Here is a 7,594-nt window from a genome sequence, read left to right as displayed (position 1 = left end):
ACCAATAGATAATAGCCTACGCACGGCAGCAAATTTCCCTTTTTTCCTAGAACGTATAGACGCAGTAATCTCCGATGTCCGTTTCAGTTGGGAATTATTTGGATTAAAAATGCACTAACACACGGGTTATCATTGAAACAACAAACTGGCGGAGTCAGTTGAGAGACGACTCAAACGGCCGGCAAATAAAAATAACTAGCTACATGGAACTGTCAGGAAGAAATGTTGAAGTGCTTGTTTGCGTAAGACATAGAGATGGAAATGTTGTTCGCCTTAAACAACGCCGTATTGAATCAACCGAAGACACGCGTCTGTGTCTTGCAGACATCGATATATTTGCTCTAATCTGCCTTGTGTTGACTTCCAAGGTCCAAGGCACGGGTTTAAACATTATCACCAGATTATTGCATTCGTTATTGTGACGACGCACGCAATCAACAGGATAGGAATATGTGTATTTTATAATCTGCTAAAATTTATGCAAATCCATTGGCTATACTATACATATTGTAAGCGCATTGAGAACAGGACAGGTATTCACGTTCGGCTATGAATGTCATTGAGAATATAAAAAAACGACTGGGAATACTATACTTGATTTTGAGGATGATCGGATTTTATTCTATTATTTCAAAGAAGAGCTTCTTGGAGGTACAGAACTTCAATATACAATTGAATAGTATATTCATATTGAAATGAACCCGAATATTTTCGGCTGAATTATGCATAATCGATTAGTCACAAAATGAAATATACGGATTCGATTTTTACTTGATCAACAGGTTTATGTGATAGCGACAGAAACGAACCAAAAAAACGGTATAGCATGCATGAGTTCATACTATACTCATGAGCGTCTATTGTTAAACTATACGAAAGTAGGCTAAATCTAATTCCTCCGACAGCATGATCAAGTAAATTCGCCACGAATGATGAACACCGTACGCCGGAACACAAATTGTGCCTTTTCCAAGACTAGTTTTTCTTAATGGTGACTACCACCTAACGGTTGCGAACAAGTTGCTGACGATTACTCCTGACGAGTGTGAGCCGAAATTATTCGAGCTCATTTCAATATGAATATAATACTCAATTGTAAGTTGTTTCGTGTTGAACTAATTGAATGTTGGAGCAAATAGGAGATATTGCAATATTTTCATCATTGTCATCGAGACAACTCTTTGAACTAATAAGTAATAATTACGAGGAGAAACACGAAAGTTTCACCATCAATATATGAAGAGCTTCTTGGAGGTACAGAACTTCAATATACAATTAAATAGTATATTCATATTGAAATGAACCCGAATATATATAATATATTCGGGTTCATTTCAATATGAATATACTATTTAACCATCAATATAGGAAAACAGAGCCTTTAATCAAACTGGAATGGCCTAATGTGGGAACTATGGAATTTCGCGGCACATCCTCCGTACTGAACTATAAAGCATGTCCTGTTACAATATGCAACATATAACATGTAGAGCCGTAGACCACTCTTGATATAATCCATTAATCTGGAAGATGACCGTATTTCTTGTTCGTTTTCTCGTTCGTTGGTTTATTTAGAACTTAACTGCCACTTGTGCTGGTGCTATTCTTCCGGCATTTAGGAAAAGCCAACAAAAAGGCCCAGTGAAGGGCGAGAGAAACACGAAAGAGCAAGGAATCCGTCCGGAGAAATACAGCGGAAAGATGATGATCGAACATTAGAACTGTACGGTACATCGAGCATCCGGGCGTAGTGGAATGCTAGATTCAGAGATATTATGCTTGGTCATTTCGACATCCTCCTATCCGCTCATCACATCTTTTATGTCCTTCTATGTTCCTTGGATTTACTACCTACGCTAACTCCCATCGAAACATTAATCTTCTTTGTTGTTACAAGTTACTATATTTGTAAGTCATGGCAATGATATATAGGCTATGTCAGTGCTTTTCAACCTTTTTGGCCACCATTCACACTATTTTTGCAAAATAAATTTCCTTCGCAAAAACTAACCGAAAATTGTTATAAAAAAAAAGAAGATGAAGATACTTGACAACATTTTGTCCACATGTTCAACAATTTCAACTATTTCACACTAAAACCCTTCTCGGTCAAACAACTTGTTGGGTTGTGTCCAATAACGTCGACAAGTGCTTGGATGGCCAGGTCTTATAATCTGTTCTGTACTACTGTTCAAAATACAGCGTATTTTTCGCGAGTGAATAATGGTTGCTAGCAGAAATCGTTTTGAGAGCGGACACGAAGGTCCCGGAGGGTCCAGTTTGTCGAAAGGGTGAAAAACTCACGTGTCTTGGAAAATAAGGTCAAAAACGATCGAGGAGAGTAGGCACATTAGAGCTCGCTACCTTATGATAAGTTGCTCCATTTTGTGTTTTGTTTATTTTTTTCGATTTCCCATTTTCTGATTTTCTGTCTCAGTAGTAAATGAGAAGAGCAAATAATCTCACGATAGCCTACCGTGTGTTTTGCTCTTTAGCTCAAATACAACTTGAGAATTCATAACAGTTTAATAACGGTGAAGCAGCTTTTTAGACTACCACTAAAATCTGAGTTTTTGTGGCATCTCGCGACCCGAGCCTCACCCATGAAAAGGAATTCACTTTTAATATTACAGTAGTATGCATGTATGACATAGGCTACAGAACGCGCACACCACAATTCTGTACCCAACGCAAATCTACAAAACATGTCTGACGCACGCGATTTCAAATGATGGTGAATTAAATTCCTCTGCGTGTCGCAGTTGTACTACTGTAACTATATACTGTCTTCTCAGATTGCAAGAACGGGACTATTCCGTGCCGACAACGGAGCATACCCATATCGAAAAGTTTGGCCATCCAGCATCGGTAATTTTTTGACCAAGGTTTTGTCGCCGCTGATGTTTTTGGGACCGCATTTTATCAGCGGTTTGTTGGCCAAATCTTTACGTCTCCATGTGCCCGACGCAAGAAATGATTGGCGTCGAAACGAACCGGTCTCATAGGTCTGAACTCGCTCGTTACTCACCCCTACACTAGTTCATCCAAACGGTCTTCGACAATGTTCCCTCTAATTTTTGACGAGTCTGCGCACACTATCACCAACTCACTGCGCAGACCCTTGGACAACACTGCGTAACGACTAAAAAAAGGTCATCACTTCGGATTTTTTGTGCGCAACTTAGATTTTCTGTGTGCAGAGACCATGTCAGCACTGCACATTTGCGCACGTGCGTACTGCGTAGCTTAGAGGGAACATTGGTCTTCAACCATGTTTTCCAGAAAAACCAGTCGGACAAATTTTATCGTGAATTCTCACGATAAAGTCATATTTACTGCGTGTCACTATCGAATGTGACTCTCGATCGAGAGTCACATTCGATAGTGTCACGCTCATTGGCTACAGTACCCAACACAGAGTGACCTTGGATATGGATATGTAAAAACTATCGCAGGATTTTTTTCAAAAATTCAACAAATATTACATGCATATTAACAGATAGCTCTGGCACCGTGTCGACCCAAAATTATACCCATTGCGGTCCATACTTTAATAAACCTTGAAGGGGTATAAATTTGCGTTACAGTATAGAATGTAAACATCACCTCTTGTCGTTACACTAACACTGTTGCCCTAGCTCGCCCAGACATTGCTTCATTGATCATTGCTACCATCGTTTAATTTTTCTTCTATTTTATTTTTTTAGCTACCGTAACATTTTTTACAGCCAGACTGTTCAGAGTCAAGTGTACCTGTTTGATGCTGGTATGATCAGACTAGATGACCTTCACGGTCTTATCGATCATTCCTATCTAATACCGAATACTGTGCATGCATATTTTCTGTACCACCATCACTGCCGTTTGTTATGTATTTTGGTTGGATGAAAATAAAGACTCTCTCTCTCTCTCTCTCTCTCTCTCTCTCTCTCTCTCTCCGTAAACATGGAATGGCAACGACCGATTTTGCAGCTTCGTTCCGCTTCGCTGAGGCTGTATTTGAGAATTGTTTTGCGTAAGCGACCGTAGGATTTCTGGCAATACCAAAGTTATCTTCCAGAGCACAGAATTTACTAAATCTGGTCTTGATCGAAAGCTACTGTTGCTCCGATTTCGGAAACATGAATTTAATTATGATCAGGCACTGATCCACTTAGAATCCGCCCTCCAAGTCTGAAATATCGGCATTGTCTGAACAATCGGAGAGCCGCAACGGGTGATTGTTATGGTCATTGTCTTGCGATTATCTGACTGTTCTCAACAATGCACATTTCAGATGTTCATGGCACTGGCTTAGCCAGGGAGGGACGAAAGGGGCGGTCGCCCCTCCCAAATTTAATTTTTGGAAAATTTTCGTAAAATCAATAAATAATACAGTATTTTGGGGTGATTTAGTGTCCATATGTATTGATTTTATTATCGGTATTCCGAAAAATAAATTCTTCCGCAAATACCCATAGTTGAATTTAGCTGCATTCTCAATTATGAGAATACAACAGGACCAGTAGTTACACTATCAGTAGAGTATCCCGAGGTCGTTGAGTTGATTGAGTCTAGGGGTGTCAGTTCAGTATGGGGTTGGGGACTGTTAGTTCCGGCAATTTCCGTTCCGGGACACACGAAGACGTATAGAGTATTGGCTACACGCGACTCCGCAAAGTGCGCTCCCAAAATGATTGACGGCCATAACATAATGATTCTGTCCCTGCAATCAGACCTCTTCGACATAAATGCGTTTGACACAGAATAATATCGCCACCTCCCGTTAAAAAGGGCTAATTTGAAATGGCACGAGTCTGATCAAAGGAGTTTTTTTTTTAAGTCGGTTTGGTATGTATCAGCTATTCCAATCTTTAAAGTAGCGTCAATCTTTACCAGAGGATACTAAATACTGTGCTTCAACGAAGTAGTTAATAATCAAGAATGGACATAGCACTTGCTCATATACACGCACCAATATTATTGATCAAATTTCTTTCATTTATTCAAAAATATTTACGCTCGGCGTAAATGACAGCAATAAATGACAAATGCCCCGCCCGGCGCTCACCCTCTAGAAATTCATAAATAGTCTTGCCGTGTGGTATGAACCATATAGTTCAAGATGTATAAGTGCCCCCTAAATGTTCGATGACACCACTTATATCAGCCATACCGGTAAATATGATAATTAAAACGTATTTGCAATATGCAAGTAACAGTATAAGGAACCCAATTTCATTCATTAACCATGAAAAATTTTCGCGATTCGCGCGAAAGTGTTGACACCTGATATTTCCACAATCATTGTATCAGAGGTCTCACACTCAAATGTGCTCGTGGGTCAATTTCCAACTTTTTGATGGCACCGCGGGCCGCAGCACCAGCGGAATTCAATGTATTTCCAAGTTGGTCTCGTTTGACAGGACCTTGCAGACTGACATTCCACACGCATCGTAAAAATGTGATTTATTATCGTTAATTCACGCCAGGCACCAATAAAGAACATTTTAAGATATTTGAATAAAATTGTTGCTGTACTTGGATAGTTTGTCAAACTAATTAGTTGTAGACACCATGCGAGAGTACCAATAATGCATCAGGACATCGTAAAAGCTGTCGCATTATAATTTTGCAGCCAGTGGACATTTGGCGTGTCGTAATTATAGGTAGAATATTATAATTTACAAAGATTGATCTTATATCAGAGCATTGGAGCAGTACAGTCTACTCCGGGCTTCGGGTATACTCCTGATAACTAGGCTATTGATCGTGCTATTACCGAAGTCAAATTTCATCAGCGTTAGATTTACCTTCAAATACTTGAACAGATCAATAACAACTTGAGTATAATGATTACTGTGCCATAGCATTAGAAATGTCCAATCGCCGAAGAATCTATTTGTGTTACAGCTGTGAAGCGTAGACTACGACTACTTTATACTCGTAACATTTAATTGGCGATATTAACATGGATAAGGATACACAAGATGACACAGGATGTAATCAACTATAAATCAAAAGGGCAACATGATCCCATACCTTCCTGCTTAGATCTAAATAAGCTACGAAACGAAAGCTACGACCTTTCAATATTTTACTATTTTCCATACCAGTTTGATAGTTTGCTGCGTCCGTGGTTGTACCAAGTCGCGGCGTTGCGAGTCACAAAAGTCCTTCTCTAATTGTATCTTTTGACGCGACTCAACTCGAGTCATTTTTATTTTATCACCTATTGAGTCCGAGTTCGAGTAATTGTACAAATCACAATTTTCAGTGCGAATTATCAACGGGTTATGTTTAACCATCATAAACAAATAATCTAACGTAATAGGTAATCTTCCACTGCATCGTAACTTTTGAAGGTGATGTAATAGTGAACTTTGATGAGTAATTTCAGGCTTCTGGAGCAGTTTTAGAGCGAATCTTAAGTTCTAAAATTAAAAAAAAATGGTAGTTAAATATTGTTGAATACTTCGAAATCCAAAATGACGTCGCGGGCCGCACAAAATGGTCTCGCGGGCCGCGTGTTTGAGACCTCTGCATTATATTATCACATCGCATTATGTCTGTGAGTGGAATATATGTACAACGATCGGCCCAGATGTTGTGTTAATCATCCAATAAGGGCCCGTTCGTTGTTACCGATCTTTTATACTTTTCTTTAAGGGGGGTGTTCGTTTACGTCATCGAAATTTTCGCCCTCCCAAATATTTTTTCTGGCTACGCCCTTGGTTCATGGTGAATTTTCTTCTAAGTTTAGAGCCTGACTATTCTGACCATATTGTAATTTATATTTTTGATTCCAAAAATATGAATAAAAATATGTTCACGCTCCAGTCTTTGACGAAAAATCACCTTCAACATCTGAAATGTGCGTTGTTCAGAATAATCGGATAACCGCGACACAGTGGCCATAACAATGACCTGTAGTTGCGACTCTCCGATTGTTCGAACAATGCCGACATTTCAGACGTGGAGGGCGGATTCTAGGTGGATCAGTGCATGATCATATTTTTATTTATATTATCGGAATCGGTGCGACAGTAGCTTTCGATCAAGACCGGATTTAGTAATTTCTGCGCTATGGAAGATAACTTTTGGATTACCAGAAATCCTACAGTCGCTTACGCAAAACAATTCTCAATTACAGCCTCATCGAAGCGGAACGAAGCTGCAAAATCGGTTGTTGCCGTTCCATGTTTACATTCTATAGTTACAATAACTTGCAAATGTGAGTCAGTAATGATGGTATGTACCAGTGATGAGCATCGGAGCGGAGTCGGAGTGGATTCGGAGCGGAGTTTTGCCGATTTTGTGACAGTCGGAGCGGAGTCGGAGTTTACTACAGATATTTTTTCGGAGAATTTCGGAGCATTGTAACTTTTGTCTCCGATATCTTTGGATAGCTCTGCCAAGAATACACTATTGATTATGATTACAAACCAAAGCAAAGACAGTTGACACCTTGTAAAGTTGTAATATGACAGGTAACCTGCAAAAATGATTGCCAAGTACATAAAAATCAGCCATTTGCACTGCAATTGGGGACTGGAGAGTAGACAATACTATGAGGCCAATCATATTATCATATTAATTTAGTAAAATACATTAC

This window comes from Botryllus schlosseri, chromosome 5 (assembly GCF_051294905.1).
Source record: "Botryllus schlosseri isolate E-star chromosome 5, Bs_hap1, whole genome shotgun sequence".
Lineage (NCBI taxonomy): Eukaryota > Metazoa > Chordata > Ascidiacea > Stolidobranchia > Styelidae > Botryllus > Botryllus schlosseri.
Note: the sequence above shows the minus strand (reverse complement) of the source record.